General features: G+C 40.0%; 1 pseudogene; it reads left to right on the top strand.

Moving 5' to 3' along the window:
• Positions 1-18,424: 18,424 nt before the first annotated feature.
• Positions 18,425-19,107, top strand: LOC128104524 (guanine nucleotide-binding protein G(i) subunit alpha-3-like; annotated as a pseudogene).
• Positions 19,108-19,926: the final 819 nt, after the last annotated feature.

Here is a 19,926-nt window from a genome sequence, read left to right as displayed (position 1 = left end):
CCTGTTAATTAAGGGATAAATAGGCACTAAACTAATTTTTATTTAAAATTTTACTTTCTGAGAATTTAATATATGAGTACTGCATTTACATTATTTCTACCTCTACTTCCCTTCCCTCCAACTCCTCCCATGTCATCTCCACTCTCTCATCCTTTGTCAAATTCATGACTTTTTATTGTTGCATGTGTATACACACACATACATACGTGTACACATACATATATAACTACTGAGTTCATGGACTGTTACTCATATGTGCATGTATTGAGGGCTGACTGCTGGGAACTGGATAACCTATCATGGAGACATTTCCTGGAGAAAACTGCCCTCCCTCTCTCAGCGGCCATCTGTCTATAGCTCTCCATCTAGGGGTGGGGCCTTTTAAAATTTCCCCCATCCTTCTTGACTGTTCAACTGGGATTGTGATTATGAAGGTCTTATAGGCAACCAAACTATTGAGATTTTGTAGGTGCAGCTTCCTTTTCGTGTCTAGAAGATAGTATCTCAAAGCACGGGGCCTTTGGCTCTTATAATCTTTTAGACATATCTACTCAGATTTTCCCTGAGCCTTGGGTATAGGGGTTTTCACTGTTAGAGTCAGACACCTCACTGTCACTTATGTTCTGCATTTCAACCAGTTGTGGATTTCTGTAATGGTCTCTGTCTGCTGAAAAGAGAAGCTCCTTTGATGAAGGTTGTTGAGAGCTATACTTAACTGTGGTTGTAAGTTAGACATTACATTGGTTAAGAAAAAATGGCAGTAGTAGACACTATCTAGGGTCTAGGACCTCGCCGGCCGTGGGTGGTTAGCTAGGTTTGTAGAACCAGGCATGAATTCCCTACTGTTAATTGGGCCTTAAGTCCTTTGATTACTCGCAGAAGACACTTTTGGACTGTAACTTTCTAGAGATTCCCAGGAATAGTCTGATAGGCAGGGTCATAGTCAGTGACATAGTGAATGAAAGTTTGGGGATCAAATGTTCTTTCTACTCTAACAGAAATTTGAGGCTGGTAGGCTTGGTGGTCATGGAGCAGGGTGGTCACTTACAAGGATGCAGACTGTTTGGAAAGCTGGCAGTGGCTTCGCATGACACACAGTAACATCTTACATCCATCTGTTAGCCTGATCAGGTGCCCAGGAAATAAAATCTGAAGTGGGAGGGCTCACAGAAGTCTACACTTTGCTTACAAATTTAACATTGAAGAAACTTGTTATGCTCTAATGTTTTCAAGCCTTTCATATTCAATGAATTTACGTACATGACCTATCAATGTCCCTTAAAACCTGTGCTATTCATCATGGTCTTTGGGACAGCCTAAGGTGAGCAACTCATGAGAAGAGCCCGAGACTAGAAGCTTAGTGTTCCCCAAGCTACTGCACACTAATCTTTCTTGGCAGGATCTGAGAAACACAGAGAAAGAACTTGGTGATCACACAGACTGTTTGATGAATCAGCAGCTCTCCTGCATCATTAGGAACCATTGAGTATGCATTATGTGTTTGGGCTCTCCACACACAGTATTTCACCATACCTGCCAAATCTCTGTCTTCTTCTTCTTCTTTTTTTTTTTTTAGTGTTTTGAGACAGAGTTTCTCTGTGTAGCTTTGCACCTTTCCTGGATCTTGCTCTGTAGACCAGACTGGCCTCGAACTCACAAAGATCCACCTGGCTCTGCCTCCCAAGTGCTGGGATTGAAGGCGTGCGCCACCACCACCCGGCAAAATCTCTGTCTTCTTTCAACTTCAACTCCTGGGCATTATCTTTCAAAGTGTTTGAGGGGAGGGAGAGAAATGATTCCTTATTTTTGTTACCTAAACCCCACCATCTACAAAATGGGATCTACGTGAAATGTTTCTGAGAGACACAGTGAAAAATGTGGTAAAAGATATTGTGAAATCTTTAGATGATGCTGTGGGGCATCATCTTAATGTTGAATGCAACCCTTACAGGTAGTTAATAATAATAATTAATAACAAATATTATTAGTACTGTGAAGGAGCTGAAGCATATTGAATACGAAATAAAGTGATGCTACTTTGAACAATGTTCACACAAGGTATATCACATGTGAATTCATCTTGGAATTATAGTTATAAAGACGGAGGAAATGAAGGACTTCTATTAGTGGGCTGTAAAGCTCCATATTTTACTTGAAGATGCAATGATAATAAGTATTTATTTAATGAGAACTCAGAATGCCTCTACATTTTTAACACTCAATCAGGAAAATAAATAGATGCCGCTGATTTGGTTTAATTCATTCCTCATTCTAACTTAAAGAAGGATGTTATATGATTCAGAAAGACTTATTCTATTTTTACAAATTTCTAAAATTTGATATCCTCATGTATTTTGCTGTACTATGGGATTAATAATCAGATGCACAAAGTGCCTTTAATCCCACCACTCAGAAGGCAGAGGCAGGTAGAGCTCTGAGTTCAAGACTACCCTGATCTACAGAGCCAGAGCTACGCAGAGAAACTCTGTCTCAAAAAAAAATAGTAATAATGATGATGATGATGGGGCTGAAACCCTGCCATCTACAATAGTAACTTGCCTACAAGAGATATGCTGGTACAATAATGGCCCAAACATTGTAGGAATAACTACTCACTTTCTGATCAAATTTAATGACCACTACATGAGATGAAACCCATGTCTGACACGGCTTGAGTAGGTAAGAACCTGAAACTGGATAGGCCATGGGCCTTGAGGAAAACCAAATACTAGTGTTCTGCTAAAGGAACATAGCAATTAAATGACTCCTAACTACATTCTGCTGTACTCATAGATCAGTATCTTGCTCGGCCATCATCAGAGAAGCTTCCATTAGCAGTAGTGGGAACAAACACAGAGCAACCCACAACTCGACATGCACAGAGAGTGAGAGACTTTGGAATATTCAGTCCTAAGTGGGATGTCTTCTCAAACCCCTCCCCTGAGGGTTCAAGAAGCTATGCAGCAAAGGAGGTGGAGAGATTTTAAGAGCCAGAGAAGATGGACGACACCAAGGAAACAGTGTATTCCAGACACAACAGGACTTATGCACATAGGAACTCACAGAGACTATGGCCAAAGACCTGCAAAAGGCCTGCACAGGCTCAAGCTACATGGGGTCTCATTGCTGTGAGGGGAAAGTAGACATGATTCCCCATCCCCAACCAAGAAATTAGCTTCAATAGAAATCTGTTTGCAAAGGAAAAGTTAGTTTTCTCCATTATATTAACTACACCCAAAGGTAGGCCCATTCCAACACAAGACAAGGTTGTTTTTGTGGACTTTTTGTCTCACCTAGCTTTCTATGGGCAGTTTTTGTTTGTTTTATTGGTCTTTTGCTTGTATATTATGGTTTCTGACTTAGTATTTTTGTTGTTTGTGTGTGTGATTCTTATTTTTTGTTTGTTTTATTTTCTGCTTACCTGTCTGTTTTTTAAAGAGAGAGAGAGAGAGAGAGAGAGAGAGAGAGAGAGAGAGAGAGAGAGAGAGAGAGAGAGAGAGAGAGAGAGAAAAGGTGTAGAGTTGAGTAGGTTGGGAGGTGGGAGGATGTGGGAGGTGTTAGAGGAGGGGAAAACATGATCAGAATACATTGTAAACAAAAATAATTATTGGGCTGACAAGATGGCTCTGTGAGTCAAATGTCTGCAGCACAAGTCTGGTGATCTGAGTTCAATTTCCAAAACCATGGTAGAAGGAGAGAACCGACTTCTGAACATTGTCCTCTGACTTCCACACTTGTACCGTGGCATTCACATGACTTCACTCACACATGAACATGATACACAAACATACAATAACACAAATAATGATAATAAATTTCAAAAAATTAAAATAGTGACATCATTTGGAAGCATTTTTTCTTGAAGTAAAGATATCACCTAATAGAAGTGAAATAATTTGCCAGAGGGAAATCTAGGATAAGGTTTAGTATTAAGGCTTTCCTTCCCACTGACATGAAGTAGGGAGAGGGTGAGTGCGAGAGACACTGCTGCATTCCTGGCTCCCACCCTGGACGTGGCACTTCTGCTTCTTAAGGAGCCATGCACACAGTAGCTGCACACACACTACCTGCAGTCTAGGAGGACTCATTGCACACAGCAGCTGCACACACATTATCTGCAGTCTAGGACATATTGCACACAGCAGCCGCACACACATTATCTGCAGTCTAGGACACATTGCACACAACAACCGCACACACATTATCTGCAGTCTAGGACACATTGCACACAGCAGCCTCACACACATTATCTGCAGTCTAGGAGGACTCATTGCATACAACAGCCTCACACACACTATCTGCAGTCTAGGAGTACTCAATGCACACAGCAGCCTCACACACATTATCTGCAGTCTAGGAGGACTCAATGCACACAGCAGCCTCACACACATTATCTGCAGTCTAGGAGGACTCAATGCACACAGCAGCCGCACACACACTATCTGCAGTCTAGGAGGACACATTGCACACAGCAGCTGCACACAAACTGCAGTCTAGGAGGACTCAATGCACACAGCAGCTGCACACACACTATCTGCAGTCTAGGAGGACTCAATGCACACAGCAGCTGCACACACACTATCTGCATTCTAGGAGGACTCAATGCACACAGCAGCCGCACACACACTATCTGCAGTCTAGGAGGACACATTGCATACAGCAGCTGCACACACACTATCTGCATTCTAGGAGGACTCAATGCACACAGCAGCTGCACACACACTATCTGCAGTCTAGGAGGACACATTGCATACAGCAGCCGCACACACACTATCTGCAGTCTAGGAGGACACATTGCACACAGCAGCTGCACACACACTATCTGCAGTCTAGGGGGACACATTGCACACAGCAGCCACACACACACTATCTGCAGTCTAGGAGGACACATTGCACACAGCAGCTGCACACACACTATCTGCAGTCTAGGAGGACTCAATGCACACAGCAGCCGCACACACACTATCTGCAGTCTAGGAGGACACATTGCACACAGCAGCTGCACACACACTATCTGCAGTCTAGGAGGACACATTGCACACAGCAGCTGCACACACACTATCTGCAGTCTAGGGGGACTCAATGCACACAGCAGCTGTACACACACTATCTGCAGTCTAGGAGGACTCAATGCACACAGCACCCCACCACACACTATCTGCAGTCTAGGAGGACTCAAGGTATTTGTATTAATTATATTCTAATCACTGTCACAAAATACCCAACAAGAAGTGGTTTAAGGGAAGAAGAGTTTATTTCAGTTTGAAGGTGCAGTCTGTCATGATGGGGACATCATGTGACTAGGAACTTGAGGCATCTGGTCACCTTGAAGTCACAAACCAGGAAGCAGAGAATGATGAATGCTGATCTTCAGTTCATTTTGTCCTTTTTATGCAGGCTGAGACCCCCAGCCCATGGAATAACAGTACTCACGTCCCAGATTCCTCTTCCCACCTCAATTAACCTAACCTATATCATCACTCACAGGCACATCCAGAGGATTAGCTAGGTGATAGTAGATCCTGTCAGGTTGTCAGTCAGTGTTAACGTCACAGTGGTTCTCTTCCCCATCAGTATGTCTCTCTGCAGAAACTTAATATGAAACCCAAACCTCAAAAGTCGGCAAGAGGTTTGGTAGATCTCTCTTTGATTTTTCATGAGCAAAGAAAGGCAAAGGAATCTACCAGCACTTTCTGCTTCATGTACTTCTTCCTAAGCCCTTGCTACCAATCATTATTTCCTTTATCCCTTTTCCCTCAACCTACTCAGAAATTCCATGGAAAAACAGTAGTTAATAACGGCATAGGTAGAATATGACTCATGTCAAAAGACTTGTTTAACTGGGCATGGTAGTGCATAGCTTTAATCCCAGTACTGGGGGCAGAGGGAAACAGTTTGGAGAGCTTGTGGCCAGCTTGGTCTACATAGTGAGAGCAGAGGTGGATGGGGGGAGGGAGAAGGGGAGAAAAAGAGACTTGTTTATTTATTTTTATCATATACAAGGAGAATACAGACCAGATACAGTTTGATATATAAGAACAAATGTCACCAAAGATTAATCCTTGTCATTTTCTCAGCTAGTGATGATGCCTAGAGGAATGTGTGGCAAAACCACAAAGTTAAGCTTTACTGAGCCATTTTCGCTGGCTTACTCCAAAGAATTTTTATACCTAACCACTTCCTATCACCATGTTCAAGCCATGATGGAAAGAAGATAATTCCATTTAAACTCAAGAAAGCAGTACGGGATGTTCATGTACGTTTGAAATTCCCAATCTCAGGACTCGTTTAATTTAAATTTGCTACTGTAAGTACTCACAGCAATTCCACAAATACTTTTTAGAATTTTACAAGCAGAGCCTATAGTTTAGTAATGTTAAAACCTTTAGAATGCCCAGGGTTAGGCAGGTCATAATTCACCAATTTAGAAATCAAAAATGAGGTTCTTTTATAACCAAGATCTGAGTACATGTGATGCTGCTCTAAAGGGCACAGTGAGTAGGAGCCTGTTTTACTTTGTGTTACTATGACAAAAAAAAAAATGGACAGTCAATTTATAAAGGAAAAAGGTCTATTTTCTCTCACAGTCCATGACTGATGGTCACCTCTGCTTTGAGCTGATGGGCATGTGTGGAGAAGCAAACGGTTCACCTCATGGTCAGAAAAAACAAAAGATAATTAAGAAAAAGGTAGGGAAACAGAAGTCCCTTCAAGACACACCTACATGATACCTTCTACTAGATCCTTTGCCGTGACGCCAGCTCTCAATGGTGCCATCCTGGGAAACAAGCCTTTAATGGATAGACTTTTGGAGAACAATAAAAATCCAAACCATTGCAGATTTCATGTAGAAATAAGAATAGAGGAGACCCAGGGTGCCCGTGAGTGTGCACAGGGACCGACTGAATGTGTCCCGCGAATATAGGACATAATTTACAAATCTGTGCTTGTTTTCCTCAACTCAAGAGAGTCTGTGTACATTTGAAGATCTGTTTACTTGAGTGAGTACTGAGGGTGAGTACTTTTGATTCTATGTCCGCGTTATTACAGGCTAGTCCCAGGACACAAAGCCAAGGGTAAATAGTTTCTTAAAATCTTTTAAATATTTTTAGTTAACTGAAAACCAATATTGCTAATACAAGCAGACATTTTCAAACTTGGAATTACCATTCAAAATTATTTTTAGGTTAGTTGTTCAAAATTCAGAGCACATTTCAAAACACCGTTATAAATGGCAGTTAGGTTTCCAGGCTACCTCATGAAAATTTACTTAATGAATAACATAGCTGAAATATTTCACATTTATAATAAAAACAGTAAAGAGTAATGATATTGTAATGCTAGAAGTCGAGCCATAATGTTGGGGCTAATTAACTTTAATATATTTTCTGTGCCTTATAGCTTGAAGAAATCTAGCACAATATGAGAGTGAAGAGCTCACCCTGGGGTCAGAACATCTGGTTTAAATATTAGCTCAACAGTTTTCTGTCTGTATAAGTATGGGGCGAAGTATGACTCACTAAGCCCCAGTTTATGCAACCATAAAACAGAGGTTAAGAAACTTCATAGGGTTGATGTAAGGGTTAGGTGACAACAAAGTACTGTCACTGTGGAACTTGACACCTACAAGAACCCCAATATAGTGGACAGCTGCTACTGATAGAGGCCTTCTTACTGTGTGGATGCTGGGGCAAGATTCTTGCCTCCAATTAAAACCCAATAGTCCAGTGAGGAATTAGTCCTATTTACACAAAGATAGGTTTTGAGGTGCTCTGAGATTAAGTCCCATAAAAAATATGTTAACTTGTTGGGGTTACCAGGGTCTTATGTATATTATTCTGAGCATGTATGGGAAAGTAATTCTATGTGAGATTAATATTTGAATCAGTAGATCAATAAAAAGCAGATGGCCTTCCCAATGCATGTAGAATGTGTCCAATCTCTAGAGGGCCTTACTAGAACAGAAACAAGTCAAGAATGAGAGAATATCACTTCCTGCTTCCATATGTTTGAGATCTTTATTGTTCCTAGAAACGTGAGCCATAGTTTTCTCTTGGTCGGTTGCACATTTTGAGATTTTTTTCATCTTCGGTGAGGCAACTCTAATGATGATAGAAACACAGAGTATTCTAGTTTGTTTTTCTGCTGCTTTTATAAAATACCATAACCCAAAGTAACTTAGGGGAGGAAAGTTCATTGTTCCTGCTCACACTTCCAGTTCATTGTTCATCACCAAAGAAAGTCAGGGCAAGAATTCACAGCAAGACCTGCAACAGAAGACAAGGCTACACACTAGCAATCGCTGGCTCATGCTTAGCCAACCATTTTCTACAGTCCAACCTTATTTACCTAGAAATTGTGATGCCCACAGTGGGCTGGACCTTTCTGTGGTGATATTTGTAATCTAAGAAATAAAGCTTGCCTGAAAATCAGAGGACAGAGCCAGCCACAGAGTTAAACATAGAGGTCAGGCAGTGGTGGCACACAACCTTAATCCTAGCACTTGGGAGGCAGAGATCCATTTGGATCTCTGTGAGTTCAAAGCCACACTGGGCTACATGAGATTGATCCAGTCTAGGAAAGAAACAGAGCCAGGCAGTAGCGGCAGAGACCTTTGATCCCAGTATTTGGGAAGCACACAGGCCATTAATCCCAGCACTAGGAAGGCTGAGATAGGAAGTGAAATGGCTGGGTGGAGAAAGGCATATAAGATGTGAGGAGATAGGAACTAGGGCCCTTTCGGCTGAGGACTCAGAGGCATTCAGTCAGAGGATTCGTGGAGTTGGCAAGGTGAGAAGTGACTATGGCTTATTCCTTTGTCTCTCTGGTCTTTCAGCATTTACCCCAATATCTGACTCTGAGTTTTTAGTGTAAGACCATTTAGGATTTGTGGAACACCTTTCCACATAAATCATTGGTCAAGACAATATCTCACAAGCATAGCCACAGGTCAAACTAATGGAGGCAGTTTTTCATTTGCAGCTTCTTTTCCCAGGTAATGCTAAGTTATGTCAAATTGACAATAAAAACGAAACAGGATGGGTATGTAGACAGATAGATAGAACAATAGATGGTAGGTGTATGACAGATACCTCCCATTGGCTCTGTTTCTTTGGAAATTCCGGACTAATATTGAGTACATAGATGCAAGCTGACAGAATGAAGCCAATATCCAGACCAGCATGTTTGAAAACCAAGAACCCTTGAATTGTGGCCTGACTCCTTTGCATTCCAGTTTGCAAGCTTCAGACCTTATTCTGTGCTGGATAGCACTACCCACGGCAGGCATGGGGCAAGTGGTATTTTCCAGATCAAGAAAGGGGAGGAGAAAGATTAGGGATGAACATTCTAAACTCAGCAATCACATGAGCCAAGCCAGAGATGGGTCCCCATTCTTATCAAATATTGCTTAATTTAATGTTGGTGTTGAGCCAAGGCTTAAGCTGGAGGGTTCTTTTAACTTATCCCAAAACTTAGTATTAGAAGCCAAAAATTCTGCCAAGTCCACATGATTTTAGGGACTCACCACATCTGATGCACAGTTGGTGTATGATAAGCCCTCTAATGTTAAATATTCTGCCATGGCACTTACAGAGTTTCTCTTGCTATTTTTAAGACTCCAGTGTCTCTGGGAAGTGGAGACAAAAAGTTTGATTTTTGAAAGTTCTCTAAATCATAGTGCTCCTCTACATCATCACCATCGAACCCTAAGGAGAGATGTTGTGTGTTAGAGAGCAGAGAATGATGTGGGCTTTGTTTGCTTTATAAAAATCACTTCATTGTAATAAACAAAAAATATCACGCAGCTAGATTAAGCAAGCCACTCTAACAACTGTCCAGTCCCTAACTTTATGTATCTCAGTAAACTTCTACACAGTTAAAATGGCCATTCTAAAGCCATTTACTGCCAGATACATTTTTATGCACTTATCCACCACAAAAAAGAAAAAAAAAAACTATGACAGAGTTGCAACTAGGGAAGCAATTAGCTTTATATGATCAAAAGGACTCGTGTATCCTTTTGCCTGCATTTTTTCCTTTCTCATCACCAAATAGCCCTTCTTGGTTTTCTTTCTAAATGTTATTCTGTACCCACACTTACAGCTTTACATATAAATAAGTATACAATATAGGCTAGAATCTACAGATGAGGGAGAATGTGTGGGATTTTTTTCCTGAGATTGTGTGACTGTGCTTAATATAATGCAATCTAAGTCCATCTAGTTCCCTGAAGATTTCATATTTCCTTTATAATTGAATAATATTCCATTTATATGGGTACCACATTTTTATTATCCATTCATTTGTTGACGCACATTTAGGTTAGTTCCATTTCCTTGCTACTGTAAACAGAGGTGCAAGAAACATGTATGTGCAAATATCTCTATGGTAGGATATGAAGTTCTCTGGGTATATATGTTCTCTGGAGTGGAATACATGATCATTTGGCAAGTATATTTTTTATGTTTTGAAGGACCTTCCAAACTGATCTCCATAATGACTATATTAATTTGCACCTCCACCAGTAGTGAAAAAAGTGTTCCTGTCTCCTTACATCCTCTCCAACATTTGTTGTCAGACTTCTTCTTCTTCTCCTCCTCCTCCTCCTCCTTCTTCCTCTTCCTCTTCCTCCTCCTCCTTCTCCTTGTCTTCTTCTTCTTTTGGTGTTTTGAAACAGGGTTTCTCTGTGTAGCTCTGGCTGTCCAGAACTCACTCTGTAAACGAGGCTGGCCTTTAATTCACAGAAATCTGCCTGCCTCTGCCACCTGAGTGCTGGGGTTAAAGGTGTATACCACCATCACCCAGCTCAGATTTTTCAGCTCAGTCATGCTGAATGGGTTGAAATGGTATCTCAAAGTAATTTTAATTTGCACTTCCCTGATGACTAGGGATATTGAAGACATTCTAAAATAGTTACTGGCCATGTGTGTTGAGACCTGGTTTTGCTGGCTATGATGCTGATAAAAATTTTAAAATGCAGCTCTGCATGTGAATCTTAAACCTACTACTTGAACTCCATACTCTCTGTGGCTGCTTTACTCATGTGACTCCCAGATTTTCTATTTCAGAAATGTCATCATCAGATGGTATGTAATTATTGTCAACACAATGTTGATGTTTATATATTGAAATATCTCTGAAGGTTCAACGAATAAACTTGGTTTTACTGGCTGGAGAGCTGCTGAGCTGCTGAAGACACTTGCCACAAATTTGGTTTTACTCATCTCTCTTTGGACTCACAGCAAATTCCTCAGAATGCTGTACTGATACCTTAATCTAACATAACATAAACAAAACAAAACAAAGCAAACTCTAACCATGGCATGGCTTTTAAAGTGCAGTTCAATAAATAAATTTAATCTAAAATTAAGAAATGAGGGTTACGAGAAAGGAAGTGATGGTAGAACAACATAAAAACATGAGAAACAGATGTTATCTTTCATAAGATGAATCAAAGAAAGTCACATCGCTGCTCTTTTGTGACCCTTTCATTACTCATCATTTTCTTTTGGTTTAGTAGTTTGGTTCCTTTTACTTTTTTTTTTTTTTTTTTGCTTCACACCATATTAGTTAAAGATTTTGTTGCTATGTTAATGTGGGGTTCAAAGCGTGAAGTGTCAGTCACCTACTTCATTCCGTTAATGACACTTCTGCCTCTGCCCCAGTTTTGCCAGGCACGGCTATCCTAAGAGCATCCAAGGCACAAGCACTGGAGACTCCAGCTTCCCCATTGCCATCACTGCCGCATTTCTGCTTGTGAACATTTTGGCAAATGTAGGCTTCTGAAAAGACCTGGTATTATGGAATGTATTAGCTTCCTGTCACCTGGTTTTCCTGACAGGATGACAACCCTGTCTACTCAGGACCCAGCTCTCCTGTCCTGCCTGCTTTTCAATGTGCTTTTACTCCACACGGGCAGATATCCATATACAGAAATGGTACCCAGGATACTGAAAAGCTGGAGTTCACTCTACCTGAGCTATAAGTCCTGTGGTACTTTGACACACGGAAGGTTAGAATCTACACATATCTGTGGGGACCTGCCCCACCGGGAACTTAGGTCACCTGTGAAGAAGTGGCCTGGAACCGAGGAAAGGTAAGCACGCCGCTCACCCCCTTCCCCAGCCTCCCTCTTACCTGGAGACAATCAGACGCAGTGGGGAGTCAAGTCAAGCAAGAACTCGTTTATTGATAAGCAGTAAGCCTCTTTTATACCAGAAAACCGCAGAACCCTAGGAGGGGATGAAGGAACCAACCAATCATTTTAAAGATCACCCTGTTTACAAGTTGCTTAAGCCCTGACATCATCTCCTGTTTTTAGTATCTTATCTTAGCTAACTTCCTTCTTCACCATTTGTCTTTAATCTCCATACAAACAACCCAAGCTAACTTCCTCTTAGCCATCCTTTGTATCTATTCTCTGCACAAACAGCTTAAACTAACTTCCTCTGGTACCATTTGTATCCACTCTCTGCTTAAACAGCTTAAAGCTTAAGCTCTATTTGTCTAACTTTCTCTTGGCACCCTCTTTGCAGCCCATGTATGCCCCACACATATCACTGTTATTTTCAAGACTCTTCCAACTTTTTGATGATTTGATAGATCTGCATTTCACTGTTTGATTCACCCTGATTGCTGATGTAGGTCTGAGCAGCAAAAGATCATTTTTAAAGCTCTTCCCTCCCTTGCTGGAATTACCAACTATTTTGCCACAAAAGCTACAAATAAAGATAGGCTTCACAATAATTGATCAAGTAAACAGAAGTCTTGAACCTTTTTTTGTAGCAATGAATTAGTGTCTAGAAACAGGTTTTTCATTTGTGGGTAGCCTTTTGGCAAAACACGTGCATTTTTCACTAACCTGTATGTTCAATTACTGAGTTTTACTGCGTATTAAAATTGTTTCAATATACAATACATAGTTCCAGAGTCATGTGGCAATCATCCAATATATCATTTTTTTTTTCTTTTTAGCTTTGGAAAGATGCAAACAAGTGAAATTTTACTGTAGGAAAATGTACACTTTGGCATAGTTTTCATAGGACAACTGCAAACACAATCAATGCTTTAGTGTTTAGAAACTACCCACTGCAATGTGAAATTGCCAAAATATTATTTAGAACAAGTCTGTTCTCCAATTAATGAGCAGCTCTCAGAAAAAGGAAATAATGTAAACCTCAACATATGCACACAGTTGGTGTGAATGTGAAGAGTTGTTCAGACTTAATTAAAGCTATTAAACTTTCTTCTCTCTTTTCACTACATATTTCAAGTAATGTGTTGCCTGAGGTAGGACAAATTGCAATGAGACTGTTTTTAGAACTAAAACTAAACATCTAGACAAATGTTGGCTGTCAAAGAAGTTGTCTAGAACAGTTATCCATACACTCTAGTGACCACAAAAACCTTTCAGTTTCTCTAAATTCCCCTTTTAAGTTGATTTGAACCGTTGAGGAAAACTTTACTCACTGTTTTATGAACAAAAGTCTATTTTTATTTAATAGATTTTTTCTCAGTTTTTATTAGTTCTTTGAGAATTTTATACATTGTATTTTGATCATTTTTTACCCCCCCTCTACTCTTTCCAGATATACCCCATCCCATTCCCTACCTGCCCAAGTTTGTGTTCTTTTTTACCAGTACAGTTTGTGCTGCTCATATATTCTTGAATGTGTGACCATGCTCTTCACTGGGACATGGTCAAGCCACCAGGAGCCTTACCCTTATAGAAAACAGACACTTCCTCTCCCAGGCACTATCAATTGCCAATAACTCCTTAGTTAGGGGTGGGGTTTTGTTCCTAGACCCCCTCTACATGCTGGGAATTTTTTTCTGGTTTGAGCTTACACAGGTTTTGTACATGTTCTCATAACCACTATAAATTCACTTGTGGCATTAATTACCCTTCTATGTTTGGAAAGAATTATTTTCCTGTAGTTATGCAGCAGTTATGTTCTTACAGTCTTTATGACCCTTCTTTCATAGTGATCCCTAGGCTCACTAGACCTTGGGATAAGGAGGTATGATATAGATGTTTTGTTTTGGGCTGAGCATTACACAGTCTCTTGTTCTCTGCACCTTGACCAATTGAGCGTCTCTGTTGGTCACTATATACTACAAATAGAAGTTTTTCTTATGAGAGTTTAGATATACATTAGTGTCTGGGGATAATCATAAATCATTAGTAGTCAATTTAATGTTATATCTATTTATACTACTACTACTATCAGTACTACTACAACTACTAATTACTAATCCTCCTCCTCCTCCTCCTCCTCCTCCTCCTCCTCCTCCTCCTCCTACTACTACTACTACTACTACTACCACCAGGTTCTCCCCTAGGGCCTATAACCTGTCTGGCCACAGTGATGTAGGTATCAGGTTGGTTACTTTCATGACCCTTGTGCCACTATTACATCACTAGGACTGTCTTGCCAAGACTATGTTGCAGCTTCTAGGATTCTCAGCTGGGTAAGATTGGCGATTACTTTTTCCTCTGTTAGTATGCATGGCATCTTTCAGCACTATGAAAGCCATCTGCTAGGCTTGAAGTTTACAGGTGAGTACTGGCTTGAGTTTTTTCATGTACTTTGACTCAAATATGTGATATCCTCAGCAATATGGTCTTACTATCAAGTTCCAGACTGTTACAAAGAGCATTGGCAATAGCTTGTAATGTTTGGGAATCTGTGGGAACTCACTAAAAATTCCATAAGTAGTAACCCATTGGGGGATAGGAGGGCAGGGCAGAGGAGGAAATATGAGAGGGATAACTGTCATAGTTAGGGTTACTGTTGCTGTGACAAAACACCATGACCAAAGCAATTTGGGAAGGAAAAGGTTTATTCAGCTTACACTTCCGTGTCACTGTTCATCATCAAAAGAAGTCAGGACAGAAACTTAAACACAGCAGGAACCTGGAGGCAGGAACCAATGCAGAGGCCATAAAGAGAGCTGCTTACTGCCTTTCTTATCATGGCTTGCTCAGCCTGCTTTCTTATAGAACCCAAGACCACCAACCTAGGGATGGCACCACCCACAATGTACTGGGCTCTCTCTCATCAATCAGTAATTAAGAAAATGCCCTACAGTCAGATCTTATGAGACATTTTCTCAATTAAAGTTCCCTTCTTTCAGATAACTCTAACTTGTCTCAAGCTGACATAAAACTAGCCAGCATAGATAACTAACAATAAAAATTTCAAAAAAAATCATACTGATACTTTTTACAATTTTTAAAAATCATTTTTAATCAAGTGTATGTGTGTGTATTTCTGAATGTGAGTGTAGGTGGAGGACAAGAGACATTGGATACCCCTGGAGCTGGAGTTTTAGGCAGTTGTGAGCCACCTGACATGAGTTCTGTGAATCAAACTTCAGTCCTCTGCAAGAGAAGTTTTCACTAAGCTATATATCCAGTCCCAAAATGTATAATGATTTCTTAATGTACAGCTGTGAGAATTTTCTCTGGGAATAGTGGTGGTGGAGGGGACAAGGCAATATTCACACAACCCCCATCATAAGATCCCAATAACAAACTGAAGTCTGATCCCAACAAAGATCACCTGAGGGAAGCAATGAGTTTATTAGGTTTATTTACAGAGCAATTGGTGAGAGGTTATGGGCAGGAGCATAGGTGGACTAACAACAGGGATCCTGGAATCTGCCACTAATATGCTGTAGCTGCATATTAGTCTATACTGCAGTGCTCTTATGATGAAATCCTAAATTTAAAACAAACCAAACACCTCTGGAGGGGCTCTAAGGAGAGTCTGTTCTACCTGCACTCAAACAGACAACCCACTCCCCTCCAAAATAAGATTCTTAGGAATGTCTGCATGTCTTTAAACTTGCTCAGAGATATGAGAGACTTCTTAGTTTCCTGTGACATCTGCTATTTAATGTAAGTTTCTTTCAGGTACAAAGAGAAAACTCCAAATTAAACTGAAGGTGCTGCTTCATTAAGTAGCTTAATACTTAGTGTAGTGTGGTTACCTACACACATAGAAAAATGCTGTTGTTATGTATCTATGATATAGATCTTTGAATTACCCACGAAATTCACATCAGAACCATCTATCTAATCAAACAATAGTAAGACACAGTCTTTCAACATCTAAGATAATGTGGACTCTCCCAACAAACATTTTTATAATATTTACCTAAAGAATATAAATTATCAAGAGGTTTTACTCAACAGGTATATGGTGATATAGTAATTAAAGTCACAGGCTTTGAAATAGGATTGGTATAGGTTTGAATCCCAGTACCACCAACTGCTTATGTATATGGCTTCAAGCAGGTCACTTAATCAAAGTCATAGCTTCCTATTTAGTAAGAGACATAGTACAATCAAACACCCACCACACTATCTTACCAATCCTGAATTTGTTCAACACGCAACTACTTTTCAATTAAAATTTTCAAATGCTAAAGAAAGACTCCTATTTGTTAGATAACTATCTGCCTAATAGTACTTTAGATGAAAATTGGTCAGGGTCAAAACCAATCAACTAAACAACAAACTAATGACCTTTCAGAGCACAGGGCTTAGTGCTGAGGTTCTTTGTGCTTTGTCATCCTCTGGCTCCTTTTACGAGCAGTGATTGTGCTATGAATCAATGATGGTTCTTGTTAGACCCAGCACAATCTCAAAACCTTTTAGAAATTCTCCTCTTTTGTCTACAGTCACTTAATATTCTCTGATTTTCTTCTGCATTGTTTATTTAACACCCATCCTCTGTAGTCTCCCTCACTCTCATGGGACTTATCACATGCTTTGAAAATGTTCGTGATAGACTCAAATGAGGGAATGATTCTTTTCTTCTTTTATCATCGCTTTCTTGAACTCTCTTCTTTGATCTCTCTGTCTTCAGTACAACAGTCCCTTGAACTCCAGGAATAATAATCAGTCAGGAGACAGAAATGATAATTTCCCCTCTCCTCTCATCACTCCTGCTTGATTTATTCCAGCGATTTATTGAGGTCCTCAAGACACAGGCCACTGTTCCACATGTGGCTGCCAGGACCTTTGCAATCTAGTTCCTGCCTCTTTCTTGACTTGCTTGTGTCTTATATCTGGAAGCTTCTGTAAGACTTTCAGAACTTCATGCTCCTTTTGCTTCAGCCTGCTCTCCCAGCTTTAGGAGTACATCTTTCTGCCACAGTTCCTTACTGAAGAACAAGCACAGGCTCTGCTTAGTCAGTTATCATCTCATCATCTCAGGCTTCTCTTCAATCTGGTCAGGTACCTGTTTTGTTTTGTTTTTTTTCTGAGTTTGGCCTACTTTCCTTTTTTTGTTACTATTTTAAAAATAATTTTATTATTATTATTATTATTATTATTATTATTATTATTATTATTTTGTTTACATCCTGACTACAGTTTTAACCCCCTCCTCTTCTCCCAGTCCATTCCCTCACCTCCCTTCTGCACCCCCTACACTGCTCCTCCATTTCTATTCAGAAAAGGGCAGGTTTCCCTTGGATATCAACCAAACATGGCATATGGAGTTACAGTAAGACTAGGCACCTCCACTCATATTTAGGCTAGACAAGGCAATTCAGTATGAAGAGTAAGGTCCCAAAAGCCAGTTAAAGAGTCTAACAGTGGGTAGTTTAATTTTAGGCATTTAAGTACAGCATAACTTTGGAAAAAAGTTTCCTGGTAACAATCATCTCAATCCCATGTGCACAAATAAAGCTTAAGGCAGCTTACGTTCCCAGGAGAGGATCAGGGTGGTCTCACTCATGCAGATCGTGTAGAGGTCACCAAGCTACAAAGAACATGTGATATCTCCCTTAAAGATGGGTACTACTGAGAAACAATGTTCAAGATAACTGTTTAGTGTAGCTGAAGTTTCTCTCTGGATTCCACCAAGCCCCCGCAGTCCAACAGCCCACTTATAAAATAGTCTCTCAGAAGCTTATATTACTTACAAACTGTATGACCGTGGCAGGCTTCTTGCTATCTAGTTCTTATATATTAAATTAACCCATTTCTATAAATTTATACCTTGCCACATGGCCCATGGCTTACTGGTATCTTACATCATGCTTCTCATCATGGTGGCTGCCTCAGCCTTCCACTTCTCAGAATTCTCCTCTCTCTTTGTCCCACCTATACTTCCTGCCTGGCTACTGGCCAATCAGCACTTTATTTATTAACCAATCAGAGCAACACATTTACAGCATAGAGAACATCCCACAGCAGTTTAGAGTGAGAAAGTCTTAGATAAGCATAATAGTCTGGGGGGTTCCTGTGTGGCCTGGCCCTATAGATGGTAAAGGTCACCACCAGCTTATTAACTACAACTATCCCCAGTCTTCTAGGAGAAAAACAGGTATACACATCTCTTCCATTAAAGAGACAAGCCTGGGTCCCTAGCATTTTTGTTTCCCTTAGTGCTTATCTGTGAGCACAATGAACTCATGCCCTCTCCATACACGGTTATGGTGAGATGGTGTGCAATCATGGTTCAGCAGATCCATGGAATATCAACTCAATGATTCTATTTCATATTACCTAAGAAATTTGGGTAGACTATCCCAAACCAGCTGCATTCCCACTCATCAAGACATTCTTTGGACAAGAGTGAAGACTATAGGCATTGTAGAGACACATTTAATCTTGAAAGAGCTAAACTTCCAAATGTGTGATGTAGGTGAACAAAAATCAGGATGGTTTGAGGGAGTGAGAACAATCACTTCCTGTGTAGCACTCAGTGAGTGTGACCTCATTCTGGCAGACGATGTGGAAATGAACCAAATGCATCAACATATGAAAGTATTTATAGCATTTCTAACAGTCAGTTGTTTACAGATGCTTCAATCATTCCCTGTTTTAATAAGAAAAACCCCTTTCAGGGGAAAAAAAAATAAAGAGGAATCTATTAACAGTCGGATGCCCAGAAACACAGGTTCCAATATAAGAGGCAGTTGCTTACATTTAGGGCCAGTTTAAAGATCTGAACAGAAAAAAAGCTACCAAGGAGATGTACACCAACTTCACCTGTGCCATAAACACCAAAACATGTGCAGTTTGTTTTTGATGCTGTTACAGACATCATAGTTCAAAACAACATAAAGGAATCTGGACACTATTGAGAGGATGATCTGAGAAAAAGTTACTACAATGTTGAGTGTTGAGACTAGACATCTCTGTCTCTTCGAGGAGCTACAAGCATTACAGTACCAGGGTATGGGAGCAGCAAGCAGAATTTTAGCACTCTTTAACACAATCTTCTGTATTAGGAGAGGTTTAATTGGCATGAGATATTCAAGGCAGGCATTAGAATTGGAACAACTGTTTGATTGGCTCATCAAGTCATCACTTGGATTTTATAATCTAAAATGTTTAGGGCGTGTTGAGGTGCTGCAACTTAAAACATTGGATCATTTTTTCCTCCCTCATTTTAAATAAATTACTGGCAGTTAATTTCTATGGTTTTTCCTCACCAAGAAAAGAATAACTCAACTAAACCCACTTGCTTGTAGAAGAATTTTTATGAGAACAGTCTTAACTGTGCATACCTTGGGACTAAATCCCCCTGAAAATATTCCTCTTATGTTTTTTTAATTTTTGATGTGATCAGGATGTAATATTTCCATAATTAAGATTTTCCTGATTATTGGGACTATAGAAATACAACTCTTCTGATTGAAATTTACTTTACTGTCATGTTTAAAGTCCTATGATGTTTTCTAAACAATAGTTGCTTTGGACAGCTCTTATTTCTTTAAGCTTATAGTCAGATTAATCTTGTTTCTGCTGATTACTTAATGAACATTGAAGTAATAGGATAAAGTCAGCTTTGATACAGACACACCCAAGACAAACTTCAACTGGAAATACAAATTGCCAGATTCAGAACCTTTGCTACTGGATATCTGCTAACTTGACCACTTTGATTCTTGATTGTTTGT

This window comes from Peromyscus californicus, unplaced genomic scaffold (assembly GCF_007827085.1).
Source record: "Peromyscus californicus insignis strain IS unplaced genomic scaffold, ASM782708v3 Scaffold_8__1_contigs__length_139910024, whole genome shotgun sequence".
NCBI classification, from domain to species: Eukaryota; Metazoa; Chordata; class Mammalia; order Rodentia; family Cricetidae; genus Peromyscus; species Peromyscus californicus.
The sequence above is the reverse complement of the archived record's forward strand: the minus strand, read 5'-3'. Positions and strand labels throughout refer to the sequence as shown.